Source organism: Pseudophryne corroboree, chromosome 1 (assembly GCF_028390025.1).
Source record: "Pseudophryne corroboree isolate aPseCor3 chromosome 1, aPseCor3.hap2, whole genome shotgun sequence".
Taxonomy (NCBI): domain Eukaryota; kingdom Metazoa; phylum Chordata; class Amphibia; order Anura; family Myobatrachidae; genus Pseudophryne; species Pseudophryne corroboree.
The window spans coordinates 604,457,008-604,482,961 of NC_086444.1; the positions used below are offsets into that span (position 1 = coordinate 604,457,008).

The 25,954-nt window shown below is 48.2% G+C and overlaps 1 protein-coding gene across 1 annotated transcript in view; it reads right to left on the bottom strand.

Moving 5' to 3' along the window:
- The window catches only part of LOC134902057 (THAP domain-containing protein 5-like), a 131,002-nt gene that overhangs the window by 58,128 nt on the left and 46,920 nt on the right, over positions 1–25,954 (bottom strand). The window lies entirely within an intron of this gene.

Sequence of the window (25,954 nt, forward strand, 5' to 3'; positions counted from 1 at the left end):
TGACACAGACACCATTTATAACCCTTTCAGACCACCAGCAATAACCCAGGATATTGCACATGAGCGCGCAGCAACCCAGGATGATGTGCAGTCTGAAGGGGTCCAGTTGAAATAATCTGGGTCGAGCAACCCGGTATTTCAACCCAGGCAGTGACCAGGGTTGAATATGGCTTCAACCCTGGTCGCTGTGCAGTGTGAATGGGTAAGCCGAGTTGACGTGACCCGGTACCTGTCTGCTGCATAGGAACAGGCGGCGCTTGGAGATCATCTGATCTAAAGCACCGCCTCTGCATGCGTCACTGCTGACGTCACCAACTCGGGAATATATGCCGGGTTGGTGCAGCCGTCTGAGAGGGGTCTCAAGTGGGTTGCACACGGGAAGGAGCTGTGTACAAGACCTGGGTGCGACCCTCTTATACAGCCTGAAAGGGGTACTACTGACAGACACTACTTACTGACTGACACACACACACACAACACAAAACGTACTGACACAGACACTACTTACTGACACACACACACACACACACACACACACACACACACACACACTTACCGACACAGACACCACTTACTGACAGACACTACTTACTGACACACACACAAAACGTACTGACACAGACATCACTTAAATGGGAGAAGAGGAGACCCCAGGGACTGGTGTGTGCTGCAACTCACCGGGTTTTGCATGCCCCCACCATTCTGAGTCTGACATCCACGGACCCAGCTTTCCTAAAAGACAGCAGCCTCCTCCCCCAGACCCTTCTCTTTCATAAGGACTGAGACGGTAAGCAGAAGGATTTATTTTGAATGGGCAAGGAGGTGGAGCCTCGGATGGGTCTGGGGGTGGAGCCTCGGATGGGTCTGGGGGCGGACCTTCAGAGCCTCAGGCGACTGCAGGAAGTGCAGTTTCAGTCCAGTCCGTGCCTTTGTGGCGTGGTCAGCACATTGTCTGCTTTGTGGTCAGGCTGAATGGGCTGCCTGGAGAGGTGAGTTAGCTGCTGTGTGTGGTGACAGGAAAAACGAGATTTATGGTAAGAACTTATCGTTGTTAAATCTCTTTCTGCAAGGTACACTGGGCTCCACAGGGAATGACATTGGGGTGTAGAGTATGATCTTGATCCGAGGCACCAACAGGCTCAAAGCTTTGACTGTTCCCAGAATGCATAGCGCCGCCTCCTCTATAACCCCGCCTCCATGCACAGGCGCTCAGTTTTGTAGTTGGTGCCATGCAGTAAGCAGGCATACAACAGGGGGGCTGCTCCAGCAGCCCTGAGAAGAAGCTTTTAAAAGAAAAATGAAGACTTCAAGGGCTGCAGCAGAGACACTGTCTGTGTTAGATGTCAGACATCTCCTGCTGCAGCTCCATCACCTCCCCCAGCGGCGCTGTTTACTCCCGCGCCCTGGTTGCCGGGTACTTACAGCGAAGGCTCCGGTTTTCTTCCTGTTAGTAACACACTCGACCGCTGTTCTACTGGATCGCGTGGCCGCACTCAGGGAGGAGGTAAGTGGATCCCACCGGCGGGACCCGCTGTAAATCGCGATCCCGCGCGGCTGGTGGGAGGCGGGCTGCGTGCGCTGGCGTGGACACCGGACCTGATCCGGTGAGGCAGGCTGTCCCACTTGGCAAGAATCAGCTTCTGCAGAGGGCGGGAATGGAATTGAGCGTACTCCACCATGTCGAAAGCCGACACCATGAGACCTATCACTTGCATTGCTGAATGTATCGACACTTGCGGACGAGATAGGAAGCATTGAATCATGTCCTGAAGCTTCAGGACTTTCTCCTGAGACAAGAACAACAGCTGGTTGTGAGTGTCCAACAACGCCCCCAGGTGCACCATGCTCTGAGCAGGGACCAGGGAAGATTTCTTCCAGTTGATGAGCCACCCGTGGGCTTGCAGAAACTGGATAGTCAGATTCAGATGGCGTAGGAGAATTTCTGGGGAATTTGCCAGGATCAACAAGGTGTCCAGGTACGGTAGGAACCTGACCCCTTGACGGCGGAGCACAGCCGTCATTACCGCCATAACCTTGGCGACGACTCGCGGAGCCGTGGTCAAACCAAAAGGTAACGCCCGAAATTGGTAATGGAGGTTGCCAACCGCAAACCTCAGGTATTGCTGATGAGACATTGCAATGGGAATATGCAGGTAAGCATCCTGTATGTCCAGGGAGACCATATAATCCACAGGTTCCAATGCCAGAACAATAGAGCGAAGAGTTTCCATATGAAACTTGGAGACCTTCACAAATTTGTTCAAGGACTTGAGGTTGAGAATGGGCCGGGATGACCCATTTGGTTTCGGGACTAGGAACAGCGGTGAATAGTACCCCTTGCCTCTCTGAGCCAGAGGCACCTGTACTACCACTCCTGTGTCCAGGAGGGACTGTACCACCGAATGAAGAGTTTTTGCCTTCACCTGATCCGAAGGGACGTCTGTCAGGCAAAATCAATGATGGGGATGATTTTTGAAGGATACGGCGTAACCTTGAGTGACGACTTCCCATACCCAGGCATCGGAAGTGGTCTTCAACCATTCCTGGGTATACCCTAGAAGTCGGCCCCCCACCCTGGGATCCCCCAGAGGGAGGCCAGGCCCGTTTGGGTTTGGGCTTATTGGGTTTGGAAGTGCGAACCCGTTTCGGGTACGCCTGACCCTTTGCTTTCCCTGAAGGACGAAAGAAGCGAAAGGAAGTACTCTTTTTTTTTTTTTTTTCATAGTTTGTTTATTGATCAGCCAAAAATACACAAGGGAAAACTTGTAAACATCTGGAAAGTAAATAAATGGATATCGACAAATGACAAAAATACAGTACAGGTCCAGAAATTGACATTACAGACAGAATGGCTGATCTATTTTTTTTTATGTTTAAATCGAGGGTAGAAAATAGAAAGATCAGAAAAGAGAAGGGGAAGAAAGGAAATAATGAAAGGGGAGTGGAGAAAGAAAGGGAAGAGAAGGATACGGGGGTAGGGAGCTGGAGTATCACTCGATACAAGGATTCTAGAAAGTGTGTCGGCCCCTTTTGAGAACTGGTGAAGGCATTTAGGCAACAGCGTTGATGAACAATCCAATCTTAGCCATATACATCAAGAGAGAGGAGACAACTGGCCACGCTTGGAGACAGGGTCAAAAAGCCTGTGCAGCTGATCCCGGGTATGTAAGGACATATTATTTAAAGCTAAGCCCCACTTCTTGTGGAAAAGGCTAATACCATTAGTAGCATATACAGTCGCCGTACGGCTTTCATGATAGACAACTTCTAATAAAGCAGTCTACCATTCTTGTATAGTTGGGGCCGTCGGGTAGATCCAGTGGGAAAGTATAATTTGCTTTGCCACAGTTACCATAACCGTCAGGGCCGGGACTATAGGAGAAATGCCAGAGATTCCCAACCAGTCTGAGAAATCAGCAAATAACATTGCTCGGATATTTACCGGTAAATTCAAGACAAACAATTTGTTTAAGTAGGCACAAATTTTACGCCAAAATTTCATAATCTTACAGCAGGACCAGAAATTGTGAGTGAGATTAGCATTCAGCATGGAACACTTAACACATAACCCTAATTCGGAGGGGTTGAAATGTTTCCTCTGTGACGGGGAGACATACATTCTATTAATAGTCTTAATATGAATTTTCTGTAACCTAGCTGGCTTCAAGTGTTTAAGAACTCGTGTCGTGTTACTTAATATGTGCGTAATGTCTGGGAAATCTGGAACTTCCCTGCTCCAACCTAATGAAAGGGGGAGCCAGGAGGGAGTATTAGCCTCAATTAAGTAAGCATATAAGTATTTAATTTTGAATGGGCGGGATCGACAGAGAACTAAGACATTCAGTACTATATGAGAGGAGGGGGACGTACACACAGGGCCCTTAAGAGCTGTAACATAGTGCCTAAGTTGGAGGTACATAAAGAATTGTCTCTGTGGTAGGGAGAATTTGCCTTGCAATTGGGAAAACGAGAGAATTTGGCTGCCGGGATCAAAAACATCTTTTATTGCAGAAATACCTTGTAATTTCCATGTATAGAACATTTTACAGGTTGAGTATCCCTTATCCAAAATGCTTGGGACCAGAGGTATTTTGGATATGGGATTTTTCCGTATTTTGGAATAATTGCATACCATAATGAGATATCATGGCGATGGGACCTAAATCTAAGCACAGAATGCAGTTATGTTTCATATACATCTAATACACACAGCCTGAAGGTCATTTTAGCCAATATTTTTTATAACTTTGTGCATTAAACAAAGTGTGTCTACATTCACACAATTCATTTATGTTTCATATACACCTTATACACACAGCCTGAAGGTCATTTAATACAATATTTTTAATAACTTTGTGTATTAAACCAAGTTTGTGTACATTGAGCCATCAAAAAAAAAAAGGTTTCACTATCTCACTCTCACTCAAAAAAGTCTGTATTTCGGAATATTCCGTATTTCGGAATATTTGGATATGGGATACTCAACCTGTATTATGCAGTGACGGGATGAAATTAGGATTTCCCCAGATAGGGATGTAAGGAGTGACATATGGATCAGTCTTTAGATTTCTATGAATCGATACCCAGGCCCTATATGTGTCGTGAAATAAAATATTAGATCTAATCTCTTTCGGGACATCTCTTAGGCAGATGTGCAGAAGTGCAGCCGGAGAATATGGGGAGAAAAGTGCTTCTTCTAGGGCAAGGTTAACATAAGATGTTTGGTTGAGGAGCCAATCCGAAGCATAGCGGAATAGGGCTGCTCTGGCAAACAATTGGACATTAGGGACACTGAGTCCTCCCTTATGTTTAGGAAGGAACGTACGAGATTTTGGCATGCGCGGTCTTCCATTCTTCCAAATAAATTTGGAGAATAGTCTGGAGCATTCCAGAGCGTCTGATATAGATAATGTTACAGGCAGCATCTTGAGCAAATATGACAATTTTGGAAAGGTCACCGATTTCACCACTAAAGTCCTGCCTAGGATGGAGAGGGGGAGATCAATCAAATTTTCCAATTGACGCCTCATTTTCTGGATGATTGGCGTATAGTTACAAGAATAGATTTGGGAGGTATGCGTGGGGATGTTTATTCCTAGGTATTTCAACGAAGCCGTGTTGAGTTTGAGACGAGGTATGAGACTTGTAAGGTCTATCGAGGCCGATTGGGGGCCTATGGGGAGCAAATCAGATTTGCTGGCATTCACTCTGTACCCTGCAAACGATCCAAATTTAGTTATGATATCAAAAATGGCTGGAATGGAAGTCAGGGGGTCACGCACAAACAAGAGCATATAATCTGCGAATAAACTTAACTTATTTTGCACATCGCCCACCCTAACACCAGAAAAGGAGTGAAGGTGTCTAAGCGCAATAGCCAGGGGTTCCAGAGCCAATGCAAATAGGAGGGGAGAAAGTGGGCAGCCCTGCCTAGTACCTCTTTGGGTAAAGAAAGGAGCAGACAGGAATTTGTTAGTGAAGATTTGAGTGAGGGGTTCATGATAAAGAGCCTGCAGCGTGGAAACAAACGCTGGAGGAAAGCCAAACCTCCGGAGAGTCTCGAACAGGTGATCCCACGTAACCAAATCATAAGCCTTCTCGGCATCTAATGATAACAGGAAGGTAGGACCACCCGCCCGAGTGACTCCAAGGCCTGCATAATAGCGAGAATCTTCCTAATATTTGTCACTGAATGCCTTCCCCATATAAAACCAGTTTGGTCATCATGAATGAGGTTCGGAAGCATTTTTTTTATCCTATCCGACAAAAGTTTAGTGAAGATCTTATAATCGACGTTAAGTAACGCGATAGGTCTATATGAGGAAGGCAATAGCGAGTCTCGCCCTGGTTTGGGCAGTACTCTAATCGAGGCCGAATTGAAATATTGTGGGATCTCGTGAAGGGAGTGAATGGAATTGTATAAAGAAGCTAAGGGGGCACTCATTTTTGTCTCAAGAATCTTATAGAATTCCGCGGACAGACCATCAGGGCCTGGAGATTTAAGATTTTTAAGAGAATGAATGGCATCTAGGAGTGTTAGGAACTCCTGCTCTGTGCTGCCACATCGCCATGGCAACCGGGAGGCAAGTGTTAGCGAAGTAACCTGAGCGCAGCTGATACTCCGGTCCGGGTTTTTACTGTGTAGTGGTTACAGGCTCTGTGCACGGCAGGGAATCCGGCGCTGGTTTTGTGCTCACAGTCTGTGAGGTCTGAGTGGGGCGTGGACAGCACCTGCTATATAAACCATCCTCTCAGGCTAGGCAAATGCTGCTGAATCTTTGTTTGTTAGTCAGTTCCAGAGAGTTAGCTAGTACTGTGTGACTTTGTATTTACTTGTTGCTTACTGCGAATAGGCCTTGGGATTCGGTACTTCATTCTGCCAATCCGGACCTAGCAGTAAGACTGGAGTCAGTTGTTTGACCTGCTGGGGTTCTTTTGCTATTCTGTGAATCCAGCAGGTTTGCGGCTGTACTCTCAGACCTGCTTGCTTAATCCTCCCTCATTGTGCAGGGCGTCCAGGTGTCAGTTTAGTGGCAGTAAGCTGAACCTGTGCCCTGCAAGTGGGGGTTAGGATTGTGGATACTCTCCTTGTGTCTATATTTCTATCTTTGACCAAGGAGTTTATTCCCACACCCGTTGGTAACCCTTTGGGGTTTTTTCTGTTGCTCTTAGCAACATCATTTCAGGTGCTCCACATGTTAAATCACTACACATCGCTTCATTGTCCGCTCTATTCCATCTGAGCATTCCTGACACTAGGGAGACACCCAATTCCTGAGCCTTTGGGCTTCTCCGTTCACTTTGTGTTTATTAGTTATTCCATCACCTCCTGTGTATGTTATGTTATACTGTCTGTGAGTTCGTTTGCTTCGCATCCCTCTCTGTTCATACACCGGTATACTCCTGTTAGCACTGGTGTGCGTAACATATTCAGCAGCCTTACTCCTGTTGAAATTTTGTGGGAATATGGAGCATACCCCTCAAAATACTTTGCAACAGGTGGTCGATCAGGTGCAGGTCCTGACTCGACAATTTAATGAGATGTCCATTAAAATGAACACCCCGCAGGCCGCTAGCGGAGCTCCCGCAGCAGCAGCGGCAAGTTCAGGGGTTACGGAGCCGAAAGTAAATCTCCCGGATCGTTTTTCTGGAGATCGCTCGCAGTTCTTTTGTTTCAAGGAGAGCTGTAAGCTATATTTCAGGCTTAGGCCCCAGTCTTCTGGGTCGGAGATTCAGCGGGTGGGCATGGTGATTTCCTTGCTACAAGGAGACCCACAGGTCTGGGCATATGGGTTACAGCCTGACTGTCCGTCGCTTAAAAGTGTTGATGCTTTTTTTTAACGGCACTGGGCATTTTGTATGATGACCCTGACAAGATGGCTTCAGCCGAGGCTCAGATTACGGTTCTTAAGCAAGGGCGACGGCCATCTGAGGTTTATAGTACGGAGTTTCGGAGGTTGGCTCATGATACCCAGTGGAATGACCCAGCCCTGAGAAACCAGTACCGAAGGGGCCTTTCTGACCAGATAAAGGACCAACTGGTACAATATCCCTCGCCTGATAGCTTAGATCAGCTCATGCAGTTATCCATCCGGGTGGATAGACGGCTGAGAGAGCGTAGGCTTGAAAGGGAGACCGCAGTTTCCTTTTTTCCCAAGGGAACCTCAGACTCTGAGGAATATTCCGAGGAGCCTATGCAGATTGGGGCTACCCGCCTCTCCTCGCGTGAGAAGACGCGGAGGAGACAGCAGGGTTTGTGTTTGTACTGTGGGAATAAAGGTCATGTTGTAGTATCATGCCCAGAAAAACCGGAAAACTTCAGGGCCTGAGGGTGATGGGAAATATCCTGTCAGGCCAGAAGTCAGAATTTCTCAAAAAGACTTTTCTCATTACGGTGACTTTGGAGATCCTCAGTCAAACTGTCAAGACTGAGGCCTTTGTTGACAGTGGGGCCGATGGGGTTTTCATGGACCGTCAATTCGCCCTGGAACACTCTGTTCCCTCAGTACCTTTGGCATCAGAGATTGAGATCTGTGGGTTAAACGGGGAACCATTGTCCCAGGGTAAAATTACCTCCTGCACCAGCCAAATTCCTTTGTTTATTGGAGCCACACACTCTGAAAAATTGTCTTTTTATGTGACTGTCTGTTCTTTTGCCCCATTGGTCTTGGGGTTACCCTGGTTAAGGGCCCATAACCCTCAATTTGACTGGGTCTCTGGGGAGATTCTTAGTTGGGGTAGTGATTGTTTCAGGAGTTGCTTGAGCCTTCCAGTCAGGCTCTCGCAGCTAAGTTTGCCAGGATTGCCAGGACGTTATGCAGATTTTGCGGATGTGTTCTCCAAAAAAGTTGCGGAGGTACTACCTCCCCATCGCCGCTATGACTGTGCCATTGATTTGTTGCCGGATGCTAAGCTTCCCAAGAGCAGGTTGTACTCCCTGTCACGTCCTGAGACTCAGGCTATGGCAGAGTACATTCAGGAGAACCTGGCTAAGGGATTTATCAGACCCTCACAGTCCCCAGTTGGGTCGGGGTTCTTTTTCGTGGGTAAAAAGGACGGTTCGTTGCGACCCTGCATCGACTTCAGGGAATTGAACCGTATCACGATTAAAAACTCGTAACCACTGCCTCTCATTTCGGTTTTGTTTGACCAGCTTCGTACTGCCACCATTTTTTCTAAGATTGACCTACGCGGTGCTTACAATCTAATCCGAATAAGAGAGGGGGATGAATGGAAGACTGCCTTTAATACCCACTCAGGGCATTATGAATATTTGGTGATGCCTTTTGGGCTCTCTAATGCCCCAGCAGTCTTCCAGGAATTTATGAACGATGTGCTCAGGGAATATTTGGATAGATTCTTAGTTGTTTATCTAGATGACATCCTAATCTTCTCTCATTCCCTGGAGGAACATCGGAAGCATGTACGCTTAGTCCTCCAGAAACTCAGAGACCACCAGCTTGGGGCGAAGCTGGAGAAGTGCGAGTTTGAAGTCCAGCAAATCGCATTTCTAGGGTATATTAACTCCTCAGAAGGTTTCCAAATGGAGGGTTCTAAGGTACAGGCAGTCCTGGATTGGGTGCAGCCCACTAGTTTGAAGGCGCTTCAGCATTTTCTGGGCTTTGCGAATTTTTATAGATGGTTTATCGCTGGATTTTCGTCTATAGTGGCCCTCTTGGTGGCACTCACTAAGAAAGGGGCGGATGTTGCTCACTGGTCTTGTGAGGCCAAAGCGGCCTTTGCCCGTCTCAAAAGGGCATTTGTCTCGGCCAAGGTGCTGCGACACCCAGATCCAGAGTGTCCTTTTGTGGTAGAAGTGGATGCCTCTGAGATAGGTATTGGGGCAGTGCTCTCTCAGATGGGGGTGTCTGATAATCGCCTTCATCCCTGTGCTTACTTTTCCCATAAAATTTCGTCTGCCGAGATGAACTATGATGTGGGTAACCGGGAATTGTTGGCTATAAAGGATGCACTCGGGGAGTGGAGACACTGGCTTGAGGGGGCTAAGTTTGTGGTCTCAATTCTCACCGACCATAAGAATCTGGCATATTTAGAGTCAGCGAAGCGGCTCAATGCCAGGCAGGCACGATGGGCTTTGTTTCTCTGACGTCCTAGTGAATGCTGGGAACTCCGTAAGGACCATGGGGAAAAGACGGCTCCGCAGGAGACTGGGCACATCTAAAGAAAGAATTAGGACTATCTGGTGTGCACTGGCTCCTCCCCCTATGACCCTCCTCCAAGCCTCAGTTAGATCTCTGTGCCCGGCAGAGCTGGATGCACACTAGGGGCTCTCCTGAGCTCCTGGAAAGAAAGTATAGTTTAGGTTTTTTATTTTACAGTGAGACCTGCTGGCAACAGGCTCACTGCACCGAGGGACTAAGGGGAGAAGAAGCGAACCTACCTAAGTGGTGGTAGCTTGGGCTTCTTAGGCTACTGGACACCATTAGCTCCAGAGGGATCGCACACAGGACCCGACCTCGTCGTCCGTTCCCGGAGCCGCGCCGCCTTACAGAGCCAGAAGCAAGAAGGTCCGGAAAATCGGCGGCTGAAGACTTCTGTCTTCTCCAAGGTAGCGCACAGCACTGCAGCTGTGCGCCATTGCTCCTCATGCACACCACACACTGCGGTCACAGATGGGTGCAGGGCGCTGGGGGGGGGGGCGCCCTGAGCAGCAATAAAAAAGCACCTTGGCTGGCAAACTGACACCATATATAGCCCCAGGGGCTATATAGGTGTATATTAACCCCTGCCAGAATTATTAAAATAGCGGGAGAAAGCCCACCGAAAAAGGGGCGGAGCCATCTCCCTCAGCACACTGGCGCCATTTTCCCTCACAGCTCCGCTGGAAGGATCGCTCCCTGGCTCTCCCCTGCAGTCCTGCACTACAGAAAGGGTAAAAAAGAGAGGGGGGGCACAAATTTAGGCGCAGTATAATATATATATGCAGCTATAAGGGAAAACACTCTTTATAGGTGATATCCCTGTGGTATATAGCGCTCTGGTGTGTGCTGGCATACTCTCCCTCTGTCTCCCCAAAGGGCTTTGTGGGGTCCTGTCCTCTGTCAGAGCATTCCCTGTGTGTGTGCTGTGTGTCGGTACTGCTGTGTCGACATGTATGATGAGGAAAATGATGTGGAGGCGGAGCCAATGCCTGTGAATGTGATGTCACCCACTGCGGGGTCGACACCTGGGTTGATGGACTTATGGAAGGAATTACGTGACAGTGTCGACTCCTTACACAAAAGGTTTGACGACATAGGACAGCCGGCTACTCAGCTTGTGCCTGTTCCAGCGTCTCAAATGTCATCAGGGGCTTTAAAACGCCCGCTACCTCAGGTGACAGACACAGATGTCGACACGGATACCGACTCCAGTGTCGACGACGATGAGACTAGTGTACCCTCCAATAGGTCCACCCGTTACATGATTGAGGCAATGAAAAATGTATTACACATTTCTGATAATACCCCAGGTACCACAAAAAAGGGTATTATGTTTGGTGAGAAAAAACTACCTGTAATTTTTCCTGCATCTGAGGAATTAAATGAGGTGTGTGAGGAAGCGTGGACTTCCCCCGATAAGAAATTGATAATTTCTAAACGGTTATTGGCAGCGTACCCTTTCCCGCCAGAGGATAGGTCACGTTGGGAAACACCCCCTAGGGTAGATAAGGCGCTGACACGCTTATCAAAAAAGGTGGCACTACCGTCTCCAGATACGGCCGCCTTAAAGGAACCTGCTGATAGAAAGCAGGAAACTACCCTTAAAGCTATATACACAAACACGGGCATTATATTGAGACCAGCTATTGCATCAGCATGGATGTGCAGTGCTGCAGCTGCGTGGTCAGATTCCCTGTCGGATAATATTGATACTATGGATAGGGACAATATTTTGCTGACGATAGAGCATATAAAAGACGCCGTCTTATACATGCGTGATGCACAGAGGGATATTTGCCGGCTGGCATCAAAAATAAGCGCTGTGTCCATTGCCGCCAGAAGGGGGTTATGGACTCGGCAATGGTCAGGCGATGCCGACTCGAAACGGCACATGGAAGTTTTGCCCTATAAGGGGGTGGAACTGTTTGGGGAGGGTCTTTCGGACCTCGTTTCCACAGCTACTGCTGGGAAATCGACCTTTTTGCCACAGGCTACCCCACAGCAAAAGAAAGCACCGTATTATCAGGTACAGTCCTTTCGGCCCCAGAAAAGCAAGAGGGCTAGAGGCTCATCCTTTCTGCCGAGAGGCAAAGGTAGAGGAAAAAAGCTGCAGCACACAGCTAGTTCCCAAGAGCAGAAGTCCTCCCCTGCGTCGGGTAAGTCCACAGCATGATGCTGGGGCTGCTCAGGCGGACCCGGGTACGGTGGGGGCCCGTCTCAGAAATTTCAGCGCACAGTGGGCTCTCTCACAGGTGGATCCCTGGGTCCTTCAAGTAGTATCTCAGGGGTACAGGCTGGAATTCGAGATGTCTCCCCCCCGCCGTTTCCTAAAATCTGCCTTACCGGCAACTCCCTATGCCATGTTGGTGGCTATTCAAAAACTGTATTCACAGCAAGTGATTGTCAAGGTACCCCTCCTTCAGCAAGGAAAGGGGTACTATTCCACAATGTTTGTGGTACCGAAACCGGACGGTTCGGTAAGACCCATCTTAAATTTAAAATCCTTGAACACTTATATCAAAAGGTTCAAGTTCAAGATGGAATCGCTCAGGGCGGTTATTGCGAACCTGGACGAGGGGGATTACATGGTCTCCCTGGACATCAAGGATGCGTACCTGCATGTCCCCATTTACCCTCCTCACTAGGAGTACCTCAGATTTGTGGTACAGGACTGTCACTATCAGTTCCAGACGCTGCCGTTTGGGTTATCCACGGCACCGAGGGTCTTTACCATGGTAATGGCCGAAATGATGATACTCCTTCGCAAGAAGGGAGTTTTAATTATCCCGTACTTGGACGATCTCCTGATAAAGGTGAGGTCCAAGGAACAGTTGGTAGTGGGGGTAGCACTTTCAATATTCCAAAGTCACAGCTGGTCCCGACGACACGTCTTCTGTTCCTGGGAATGATTCTGGATACGGACCAGAAAAAAGTGTTTCTTCCAGTGGAAAAAGCCGAGGAGTTGTCATCTCTGGTCAGAGACCTCCTAAAACCGGGACAGGTGTCGGTACATCAATGCACACGAGTCCTGGGAAAAATGGTAGCTTCGTACGAAGCAATTCCATTCGGAAAGGTTTCACGCAAGGACTTTCCAGTGGGACCTGTTGGACAAATGGTCCGGGTCCCATCTCCAGATGCAACAGCGGATAACCCTGTCGGCAAGGACCAGGGTGTCGCTGCTGTGGTGGCTGCAGAGGGCTCATCTACTAGAGGGCCGCAGATTCGGAATACAGGACTGGGTCCTGGTGACCACGGATGCCAGCCTTCGGGGCTGGGGTGCAATCACACAGGGAAGAAATTTCCAAGGACTGTGGTCAAATCAGGAGATTTTGCTTCACATAAATATTCTGGAGCTAAGGGCCATTTACAATGCCCTAAGCCAAGCAAGGCCCCTGCTTCAGAACCAGCCGGTACTTATCCAATCAGACAACATCACGGCGGTCGCCCATGTAAACAGACAGGGCGGCACAAGAAGCAGGAGGGCAATGGCAGAAGCCACAAGGATTCTCCGATGGGCGGAAAATCATGTGTTAGCACTGACAGCAGTGTTCATTCCGGGAGTGGACAACTGGGAAGCAGACTTCCTCAGCAGGCACGACCTCCACCCGGGAGAATGGGGACTTCATCCAGAAGTCTTCCAAATGCTGGTAAACCGTTGGGAAAGACCACAGGTGGACATGATGGCGTCCCGCCTCAACAAAAAGCTAAAAAGATATTGCGCCAGGTCAAGGGACCCTCAGGCGATCGCTGTGGACGCTCTAGTAACACCGTGGGTGTACCAGTCGGTTTATGCGTTTCCTCCTCTGCCTCTCATTCCCAAGGTACTGAGAATAATACGAAGGCGAGGAGTGAAAACTATACTCGTGGTTCCGGATTGGCCAAGAAGAGCTTGGTACCCGGAACTTCAAGAGATGCTTTCAGAGGACCCTTGGCCTCTGCCGCTCAGACAGGACCTGCTGCAGCAGGGGCCCTGTCTGTTCCAAGACTTACCGCGGCTACGTTTGACGGCATGGCGGTAGAACACCGGATCCTGAAGTAAAAGGACATTCCGGAGGAAGTCATCCCTACCCTGATCAAAGCCAGGAAGGATGTCACCGCAAAACATTATCACCGCATTTGGCGGAAATATGTTGCTTGGTGTGAGGCCGGAAGGCCCCAACGGAGGAATTTCAACTGGGTCGATTCCTGCATTTCCTGCAAGCAGGGGTGACGTTGGGCCTCAAATTGGGGTCCATTAAGGTCCAGATTTCGGCCCTGTCGATTTTCTTCCAGAAAGAACTGGCTTCACTGCCTGAAGTTCAGACTTTTGTCAAAGGAGTTCTGCATATTCAGCCTCCTTTTGTGCCCCCAGTGGCACCTTGGGATCTCAATGTGGTTTTGGAGTTCCTGAAATCACATTGGTTTGAACCACTTAAGACTGTGGATTTTAAATATCTCACGTGGAAAGTGGTCATGCTGTTGGCCCTGGCTTCGGCCAGGCGTGTGTCAGAATTGGCGGCTTTGTCCTATAAAAGCCCTTATCTGATTTTCCATATGGATAGGGCAGAGTTGAGGACTCGTCCTCAGTTTCTCCCGAAGGTGGTATCAGCGTTTCACTTGAACCAGCCTATTGTGGTGCCTGCGGCTACTAGGGACTTGGAGGATTCCAAGTTACTGGACGTAGTCAGGGCCCTGAAAATTTATGTTTCCAGGACGGCTGGAGTCAGGAAAACTGACTCGCTGTTTATCCTGTATGCACCCAACAAACTGGGTGCTCCTGCTTCTAAGCAGACTATCGCGCGCTGGATTTGTAGCACTATTCAGCTGGCGCATTCTGCGGTGGGACTACCGCAGCCTAAATCTGTAAAAGCCCATTCCACAAGGAAGGTGGGCTCATCTTGGGCGGCTGCCCGAGGGGTCTCGGCTTTACAACTTTGCCGAGCTGCTACTTGGTCAGGGGCAAACACGTTTGCAAAATTCTATAAATTTGATACCCTGGCTGAGGAGGACCTGGAGTTCTCTCATTCGGTGCTGCAGAGTCATCCGCACTCTCCCGCCCGTTTGGGAGCTTTGGTATAATCCCCATGGTCCTTACGGAGTTCTCAGCATCCACTAGGACGTCAGAGAAAATAAGAATTTACTCACCGGTAATTCTATTTCTCGTAGTCCGTAGTGGATGCTGGGCGACCATCCCAAGTGCGGATTGTCTGCAATACTTGTAAATAGTTATTGTTACACAAATCGGGTTGTTATTGCGAGCCATCTGTTCAGAGGCTCCTTTTGTTATCATACTGTTAACCGGGGTTCCTATCACGAGTTATACGGTGTGATTGGTGTGGCTGGTATAAGTCTTACCCGGGATTCAAAATCCTTCCTTATTGTGTCAGCTCTTCCCGGCACAGTGTCCTAACTGAGGCTTGGAGGAGGGTCATAGGGGGAGGAGCCAGTGCACACCAGATAGTCCTAATTCTTTCTTTAGATGTGCCCAGTCTCCTGCGGAGCCGTCTATTCCCCATGGTCCTTACGGAGTTCCCAGCATCCACTACGGACTACGAGAAATAGAATTACCGGTGAGTAAATTCTTATTTTTTTGCTCGCTTTAATTTTTTGATAACATATCGCCCTGGGTCAAAAAACATCAAGGCTGATGCGCTCTCGCGGAGTTTTGCTCCAGTTCAAGAGACCACCGAGGAGCCATTGCCCATTGTGTCCCCATCATGTATTAAAGTGGGCATTACCCAGGACCTCTTGTCATTAGTCCTTAGAGCACAGGAGCAGGCTCCTCCAGACCTTCCGGTAGGTCTCTTGTTTGTGCCTCCTAGGTTAAGACAGCGAGTGTTCCTGGAATTCCATGCCAAGAGGTCGGCAGGGCATCCGGGTATTGCCAGAACTCGGGAGTTGCTGTCTAGGGCGGTGTGGTGGCCCTCGGTGGCTAGGGATGTGGATCAGTGGGTTCGGGCATGTGACGTTTGTGCCCGAAATAAAACTCCTAGAGGGGTTCCTGTCGGCCCATTACATCCACTCTCTATTCCGTCTAAGCCATGGACCCACATTTCCATGGATTTTGTGGTGGACTTGCCCAAATCCTCGGGGATGACAGCCATTTGGGTTGTCGTTGACAGGTTTTCGAAGATGGCGCATTTCGTTCCACTGGTTGGGTTGCCATCGGCCAGACGCCTGTCTGAGTTATTTATGCAGCATGTTGTGCGCCTCCACGGGTTGCCACTTGATGTGGTCTCTGACCGTGGATCCCAGTTTGTGGCCAAATTCTGGAGGGCATTTTGTTCTGATCTCCAGATTTCTGTGAGCTTGTCGTCAGGCTACCATCCACAGTCTAATGGGCAGACTGAGAGGGTGAACCAGTCCTTGGAGCAGTTCCTCAGGTGTTATGACTCCAAGTGTCATACTGACTGGGTTGCTCATCTGTCCATGGCGGAGTTTGCCTATAACAACGCGGCTCACTCTGCTACAGGGATCTCTCCCTTCCTTTGTGTGTATGGGCATCATCCTAAGGCCAATTCTTTTGACCCCCTGGATTCCACGCCTGGTGGTTCCTCTGTTGTTTCGGTCCTTAGGGGTATTTGGAGGAAAGTGAAGAAAGCCCTTGTGTCTGTGTCATTAGTGACCAAAAGGGTTTTTGATAAGCGGAGAAGACCCTGCAGCTTCAAATTAGGAGACTTCGTCTGGTTGTCCACCAAGAATTTGAAGTTGAGACAGCCATCTCATAAGTTAGGCCCCTGGTTCATCGGCCCTTATAAGATCACCAGGGTTATCAATCCGGTGGCATTTCAGTTAGATCTGCTCCGTTCATTGGGTATCAATAAAACATTTAATTGTTCCCTTTTAAAACTGGCGGTTAGTAATCCTTCTTCCAGTGGAAGACCTTCTCCTCTTCTGATACGGGGTCAGAGGGAGTTTGTGGTTGAAAGGGTTCTTGACTCCAAGATGGTTCGGGGTCGGCTGTCATTTTTGGTGCACTGGAAGGGGTATGGCCCGGAGGAGCGGTCGTGGGTGCGCAGTTGTGATCTTCATGCCCCCAGACTGATACGCTCTTTCTTCTCGCAGTTCCCCGATAAACCCGGTGGTAGGGGTTCTTTGACCCCTCGTCAGAGGGGGGGTACTGTTAGGATCTCCTGCTCTGTGCTGCCACGTCGCCATGGCAACCGGGAGGCAAGTGTTAGCGAAGTAACCTGAGCGCAGCTGATACTCCGGTCCGGGTTTTTACTGTGTAGTGGTTACAGGCTCTGTGCACGGCAGGGAATCCGGCGCTGGTTTTGTGCTCACAGTCTGTGAGGTCTGAGTGGGGCGTGGACAGCACCTGCTATATAAACCATCCTCTCAGGCTAGGCAAATGCTGCTGAATCTTTGTTTGTTAGTCAGTTCCAGAGAGTTAGCTAGTACTGTGTGACTTTGTATTTACTTGTTGCTTACTGCGAATAGGCCTTGGGATTCGGTAGTTCATTCTGCCAATCCGGACCTAGCAGTAAGACTGGAGTCAGTTGTTTGACCTGCTGGGGTTCTTTTGCTATTCTGTGAACCCAGCAGGTTTGTGGCTGTACTCTCAGACCTGCTTGCTTAATCCTCCCTCACTGTGCAGGGCGTCCAGGTGTCAGTTTAGTGGCAGTAAGCTGAACCTGTGCCCTGCAAGTGGGGGTTAGGATTGTGGATACTCTCCTTGTGTCTATATTTCTATCTCTGACCAAGGAGTTTATTCACACACCCGTTGGTAACCCTTTGGGGTTTTTTCTGTTGCTCTTAGCAACATCATTTCAGGTGCTCCACATGTTAAATCACTACACATCGTTTCAGTGTCCGCTCTATTCCATCTGAGCATTCCTGACACTAGGGAGACACCCAATTCCTGAGCCTTTGGGCTTCTCCGTTCACTTTGTGTTTATTAGTTATTCCATCACCTCCTGTGTATGTTATGTTATACTGTCTGTGAGTTCGTTTGCTTCGCTTCCCTCTCTGTTCATACACCGGTATACTCCTGTTAGCACTGGTGTGCGTAACAAGGAGCTCCTGTGCGGTAATGGGGGCTGCGAGCAATACCGAATGTGTGTGACTAAGTTGGGGTAATTCTATCTCTTTCCAAAAGTCATGTTTAGCCGCAGTGTCAATCTGGTCTTGGGAGTACAGATTTTTATAAAAGTTATGAAAAATATCAGAGATCTTGTTCCCCTGGAAATTACATTTCCCCTCTCCATCCCTCAAGGCTGCTATGTAATGAGGACCAGAGTCCGCCTTAAGAAGTCCAAACAATAGTTTCCCGGATTTATTGCCAAAGCGGAATATATTATGTTTACCAGCGCCCAAAAATTTATTAGATATTTGCGTAAGGACTTGATCAAAATGTTGTTTAGCCTTGGTGTATATAATTTTCCTATCCAGCGTGGGGGATGCTTTAAAATCACGAAAGGAGGAAGTGAAATTAGATTGGGCAGCACGATAGGTGGTATTCATTTCTTTTTTAAATTTAGCGACAAAGGCAATAATATCTCCCCTCAGCACCGCCTTGGCAGTCTGCCAAAACAGAGCCGGGTTCGATTCATGTGCGGAGTTATTGAGGCAGTAAGAATCCCAAGCGGCAAGCAACATGTCTTGGAAGTGTTGGGACCCTTCCAGGCGGGCAGGAAACCTCCACTGAGAGGAAGAGCCCAATATATATTTAGTTTGAAGCGTGATAGTTTGAAGCGTGATGGAGATAGGAGCATGATCTGAGATTATTATTGGTTCTATACTAGTATCCGTGATTTTATCTGACAAAACATCAGAGACAAAAAAATAATCTAAGCGAGAAAAGGAGTTGAAAGTGGCAGAGTAGTATGTGTTCTATAGGATTGTGGAGTCTCCAAATGTCAACAAGACCAAGCTGGGTGGACAGGTATGTCAGGTTGGTCTTTGGAAGGCTATATTTGCGAGAAGAAGTTGCCTTCCTATCTAACACCACAGACGAGACTAGATTCAGGTCACCACCTAGAATAATAGGAGTATCGGTATAGGGTCGAAGCAGGTTGGTGAGTTTTATATAGAACGATTTGTCATATATAGTAGGGGCATAAACATTACATAGAATGTATCTAGAGCCTTCCAAAGTAATGTCTAATATGATAAATCTAGCTTGCGTGTCAATATTTTGGCTATGTATCTCAAAGGAGATCCCTTTACGGATGAGTATAGCTACCCCTCTTGCTTTCGACGTGTAAGAGGACGAAGCAACCAGCTTCTGGCGAAGCATGGAAAGCTTTAAGTGTTCATCGGGAGTCAAATGTGTCTCCAGTAACAAGATAATGTCAGCCTTCATTTTGTTCATGTAAGTAAGTATCCGCCTACGTTTGACAGGGGAATGTATGCCCCGCATGTTCCATGAGTAAATTTTAAGATAAGCAGCCATAATCAAGAAAGAGGGGTGGTAGCAGTGTCACACAAAATGAAAATCTACATTTACAGTAGGAGGCATCAAAATAGAACATTTGCATAGTTATACTCACAAATACCGACAGTGGAATATCAATGGGGACATGTCCCCAGCTCCCTAAAAGGAAAGGGGTAGAGAGAGTAGGGGAAGAAAGAAAGGAGCGATAGACAAAGCAAAGAACATAGAAAAATATGAACTAAACAAAACGGTTGTGAGACAGTGGGATCACAACCATATTACATAGAACCGCAGCAACCGCGAACACTCTTCTGCAACATGAACATGAGATGTGGAAATAAACATTAGAACGTTTCCCTCCTCTAAACATAATGAAGACCTAAGCAAACAGAAATATTATCAAGAGGAGGTATAAACCTATAAAGGAGTGACCAATAGCATGCATGAGAACAGAGCACAGAGGCTCTATCTTAAACTTATCAGATATCAAATAAACGTGAAACATTAGTATATGGAACCTAGTAACGGTAAAACAGCCTGTATCACAAAGTATCATAAACTGGAATGCCAAAATGGGAGAATGAAACAAGCAAGGCATCAGCAGCCTCACTCATTGTGATCCATTGTGGAAGACTCTGGAGGTTCCGTCTCACGTAGTAGAAACGCTTTGGCATCTTCCACATTCGTAAAGTCCTTGGGACCTTGAGGCAGGAAAATGCGCAGCCGGGCAGGGTAGAGCAATGCAAATTTGGTACCCGACTGCACCAACTGAGAACATATAACCGACATTTCTCTACGAGACCTGGACACCACCGCCGAATAGTCCTGAAAAATAAATATTCTCTGATCATCCCATGTCAGTGCGCCTTTGGATCTAGCTGCGGACCAAATCAGTTCCTTATGTCTGAAATTTAAACAGCAAAATATTACAGGGCGAGGACGGGCTTGATTAGAGTCCCTCGGTGGGCCCAGGCGGTGGGCCCGTTCAATCTCAAGGGATGATAATCCTTCAGGAATTCCAAGCAGGTCAGGGAGATCAGAAAGCAGAAATCTGAGTAAGTCAGGGCCCTTAATGGATTCTTTAAGGCCAACTATCCTCAGATTATTCCGTCTCGAACGGTTTTCCAGGTCGTCTAGCTTAGACAGTATATGTTGATGTGAGGAAGACAGTTGTGACACCTGTTGTTTCAAATCATCAATCTCCTGGAAATTGGCATCTATGCGGTTCTCATTAATGGAGATTCTGCGAGACACAGAATTTAACTCCGATTTAATGTCGGAGACCGCCGACATAAGCTTGTCGGTTTGCATTTGGAGTAGAGGTTCCACAGTTTCCTTTATAGCTTTCACAATTTCAGCGTAGGAGGGAGGCGTAGGAGGCGTCTTAGGCGGCATGATGTCAGGGTCGTCAGGCAAGAAATCAGGGTTTGTACCAAGCTCCAGAGGGTGCGTTGAGTCAGGAGAAGGTGCCGACCTTTTACCACCTGCTCGAAGACGTTGAGGTTTAGGAATCGACACAGTGATGAATTTGTCCATAACACGTTCAAGGAGCTCCATAAGTATAAGTTAAGCAGGTCCAAACATTTCCAAGAATATAATTGCTTTGAGAGATATTCACGGCTGCCGCTGAGTGTAGGGCGTTACGCCATATATGCTACATGGAGGGGAGGGTATAGATACATAATGAAAGCACCGCTGTGTACTGTATTGCTTGATGAAGTGCTTACTTCCGCAGAAATAGATGGTGGAATACAGAGAAATAAGGAATTCCCATACAACTGGGGGACCTGACCAGCAGCGCCCTCCCAGGAGTGAGAATTTATAAACTACTTCCCAGCGGAGAACAATGTAGTACAGGCAGGGTGAGGTGGGGGGTGTTGAGATGGTAAACAACACAGTGAATGGCCGGCAATGGTTGGAGTCACTTATTGAGACCAGGGGGAGTATAGAGGCAAGGGGGGTGTGAGGTAAGTTGTGCATTATAGCCAGTATTAAGCAAAGATGCTATTATTGTACAAACTTATAGTGCAGGGAGAGAGCTCATCATTAAAATCCTTATTCACAGGGAGGCCAGGGGGGAGAGAGAGAGGAGGGCACAGGTATGGATTCCTGGAAGTGCCGCCTGGACTCCACGCGCCAGACAGCCCGTCTGTGCCGAGGTGTGCGTGGAGAAGATATCCGCTGCCGCGGGCCGTACTCCTCCAGTGAGCCGGAAGACGCGACCCGCCGCTAAGCCCAGCCGCCACAGTCCGCACAGAGGGATGATCTTACGAGGTCCGGCCAGCGACCCAGCGGGGGGAGAGGACTCGACCTCCCGCACACGGCTGCGTCCGCCGCTTCGGAGCCTCCTCAAACTCCAGGCCCCGGCTGCAGGCAAGAAGGAAGGCCACAGTCCGCAGAGACAACGAGGGCTGTCTCCCGACTCCACGACCCAGTCCCTCGGAAGCACGGGCACAAGGTTAGACGGTGGGGAATAATAGCCAGGGGGAGATAAGCAAAAAAGGGGTATTATGGAGTGATTTTGTGCAGGTATAGGCTGGAGCGCATGAGAAAAGCAGCTTCCCCGATTGCCAACCAGGCCACGCTCCCCCAAAAGGAAGTACTCTTAGCCTTCAGCACCAAAGGAGCAATACTAGGTAGACATGCTGTTTTAGCAGAAGCTAAGTCAGCCACTATTTTGTTGAGGTCTTCTCCGAAAAGAATGTCTCCCTTAAAAGGGAGTACCTCCATGGTTTTCTTAGAGTCCAGATCCACAGACCAGGACCGTATCCAGAGAAACCGGCTATCCAAAATGGACGTTGTAGAAGTCTTGGCCTCCAGAATACCGGCATCAGAAGCCGCCTCCTTAATGTAATGAGAAGCTGTGACAATATAAGATAGACATTGTCTAGCATGATCAGAAGCGTTGGAAGCCTCCAGCTCCTGAGCCCACGCTTCAACAGCCTCTGCAACCCATGTCGCTGCAATGGTGGGCCTATGCGCAGCACCAGATAGGGTGTAAACTGCCTTTAAACAACCCTCCACACGCTTATCCGTCTGTTCTTTCAGAGACGTGACGGTAGTTACCGGCAGAGCTGAGGATACCACCAGCCGCGCCACCTGTGAATCCACTGGCGGGGGTGTTTCCCAATTTTTACTTAGCTCCGCTGCGAGTGGGTAGCGAGCCAGCATCTTCTTGTGAGGCGTGAATTTCTTTCCTGGATTTTCCAGGGACTCCTGACGTATGTCAACTAAATGGTCAGAGTGAGGTAAAACTTGTGTAACCACTTTCTGACGTTTAAACCTGTCCGGTTTCTTGTGGGCAGCATCAGGCTCCCGGTCATCAGTAATTTAAAGAATGGTCCTGATAGCCTCCAACAAGTCAGGAACATCCACCTGTGAAACAGATTCCCCATCAGAAGCGTCGGGATCAGAATCTGTGGGGTCAGTATAAACGCCATCCTCATCAGACAAGGAGTCTGGGACTGGGATTGTGAGGAAGTAATGGCCCACTTAGAGGACCCATTGGTCTTAGGCGGGCGAGGGTTAGACTTCTGAGTAGTCAGTGATTGGTTCAATTGCTGTAACTGAGCAGACAGTTGATCTGCCCACCGCGGGTTAACCGCGGGGACCATAAGCGGTTGTACCGGCACAGGTGGTCCCATAGGGGCCGTTAGTCTAGTTACCAGCGTATTCAATAGCGTGGAGAAGGTAGCCCAAGGTGGGTCATTTTGAACCCATGTTGCTACAGTCCCACTTGGGGGTAAGGATCCCCCAGAACCTGAACCCTCAGCTGCTATGTTTTCCTCAAATGTGTCTGCAGCATCACCATCACGCAATGTGGGATCAACCCCAGCACCATTGCCCTTTGTAGCTGACATATCCGAAAGCTCAATGCAAGGCAACACAGTACAATATCAGCAGCACAATACCTGACAAGAAACCCCTGTGTAGTGTATCAGCACAAACAGGGAATTCAAGAGGTACATTGTGACTAAAAATCACAGAGAAAAATACACACTGAGTATATCCTGTGAACTACCTATATTAAATGATAAACCTGACGCACTTAGCGCCCTCAGGTTATAGAATATAGGGACAGCAATCTGAGTGAGATACACGAAATGGAGGTAACACAGCAGCTATATGCACATACACATAGTCACATTGTACAACGTAGAAATTATGACATGTAATGAAACTGCACTGGACTAGCAATACAGAGTAGTACTATGAATAGCTATACACTCAATAGATATAACAATGCACAGTAAAGACTGGATGTATATCACAGGGTACTTGTACTATATAACCCTAAATGCACTCTTTCTTAACTAACACTGTCAGGAGACATGTAGAATACTTAAGTGTCCTGTAAAATGCACAGCGCTGACATGCAGGCGGCTTTACAGAGGAGGATTTGCCCAAACAGTCCCAGGATCAGCTCAGCTTGTCCTAATGGCGCCCAAACGCTGACAGGGAGTGAGTGAGTGAGTGAGGGAGGGAGGGAGGGAGAGAGAGAGAGAGAGAGAGAGAGAGAGAGAGAGATGCAGCTCCAGGGCGGGAACATTTACTCTAAATGGCGCCCTGGGGCTGGGGGAGGGGCTACAGGTCAAAGCCTTACCCCCCTGCTGGACTTCACCACCGGGTGCTGTGGGCTTATATAAATGGTTTATGAGAGAAAACTGACCTGTGCCCTTGCCCTGGTGGTCTAGTGGGGTCCCTGTACTACCACAGTGTCCACGCCAGCGCGCGCAGCCCGCCTCCCACCGGCCGCGCGGGATCGCGATTTACAGCGGGTCGCGCCGGGGGGGACCCACTTGCCATCGGCCACGCGATCCAGGAGAACAGCAGTCGTGTGTGTGACTAACAGGAAGAAAACCGGAGCCTCCGCTGTAAGTACCCAGCAAACAGGGCGCGGGAGTAAACAGCGCCGCTGGGGGAGGTGATGGAGCTGCAGCAGGAGATGTCTGACTGACATCTAACACAGACAGTGTCTCTGCTGCAGCCCTTGAAGTCTTCATTTTTCTGTTAAAACCTCTTCTCAGGGCTGCTGGAGCAGCACCCCTGTTGTATGCCTGCTTACTGCATGGCACCAACTACAAAACTGAGCTCATGTGCACGGAGGCGGGGTTATAGAGGAGGCTGCGCTATGCATTCTGGGAACAGTCAAAGCTTTGAGCCTGTTGGTACCTTGGATCAAGATCCTACTCTACACCCCAATGTCATTCCCTGTGGAGCCCAGTGTACCCCGCAGCAGAAATATTTTTTCCTGTCAACACTGGCTGCACTGCAGAGGACTCTGTGAGCCTATTTTCAATGGGAGGCTTGGAGCTGCAGCTCCATCTTCCCCATTGTTAATCCGGCCCTGATGATAGAGAACAAATAGCTATCAATGCGTTTAAAATACTTTTGCGGGATGTAAGTCGGGGAATGCTGCAGGGCATATAGTAGCTTAATTTTGGCAGTCATTTTTATGAGATTGACCCTACCAGTAATCGTGAGAAGTAGTTTCCCCCACATTGTTATTCGGGAGCACAAATAGTTGAGCTGAGTCAAGACATTAAGATCCACATAACTGGCTGGTTCATTAGTAACCCAAATGCCTAGATATTTAAAGGAATCCACTCAACACAGTGGTAGAGATATGAGAGGATTGGCAGGACATGAACCTTTACAGGTAAGTATGCATGATTTGTCCCAGTTAATTAATAAGCCAGAATATTCACCAAACTTGGTAATAATGTCCAGGGTGTAGGGCATAGTCACATTATACTGTGATATAAACAGCAGGACATCATCTGCGTATAGGGCAATTTTATCAGTTTTGGGGGCCTATAGTTAACACTGCTATCATAGGATTAGCCCTTATAAGGTAGGACAAGGGCTCTACTGCTAGGGCAAACAGAGTGGGCGAAAGGGGGCAGCCCTGCCCAGTGTCTCTGGTAAGTGTAAAAGAAGATGTTATAAGCACATTAACAGAGTACAATTGTTTCACCTAGCGTATATATCCTGGACCAAACCTAAAACGTTTCATAGTCTCCCACAGGAATATCCATACCACCGAGTCAAACGCCTTCTCGGCATCCAAAGAGACTATAATAGAAGTGTGGATGTCCCTATGGGAGACCTGCAGGTGCCTCAAAATTATTGCTGTAGATTTACATGGATAAAGCCGGTTTGATCTTCATGAATCGAGAAATGACCGAATTGAGTCCAATTGCCAGGACTTTAGCCAATATCTTTACATCCACAGGTAAAAGGGAGATAGGTCGATATGAGTCAACCCGCTTAGGATCCTTATCTGGCTTCAACAGCACCACAATCAGTGCTTTCGACATAGATTGTGGTAGGGAACCATGTTCAAACAAATCATTGAACAGCGTCAAGAGCCTGGGTACATAAAAGTCAATGTGTTTCTTATACATCTCAAGGGGTATGCCATCTAACCCTGGCGCCTTGCCTTCCAGGAAGGATTTAATAGCAGATTCTCATCTGCAGATAGTGGGGAGTCAAGAAATTCCTCCACCTCTTATGCTAATGAAGGCATAGATAGAGTAAATATTCTCATATCTTGGAGGAGTCATGCGTCGATTTGGAACTATATAGATGTGTATAATAGTTAAAGGAATTCTGTAGCTATGTCAGGGGTTTCAGTGTACACTTCATCATGATGCCCTATTAATTCTACTACAGTATTGGAAGTACCCATACTGCAAGTGTTTAGTAAATAACAAGCGATATTCAGCCTTTTCCATTAAACATTCTCTCCACAGTTTCTTAGCCTCTAAGCCAGGTCGTTTTGGATGCATCCAGGCCGTCTGCTAAGTATTGAATTACAGAAGATCTACATAAAGTCTCCAATTCTAATTCTCTTTTCTTATAGGAAGGTTTGAGGCTGGCGATCCTCTGTATTAATGTGCCCTGCAAAAAGGCTTTAAAGGCATCCCAAAGTATT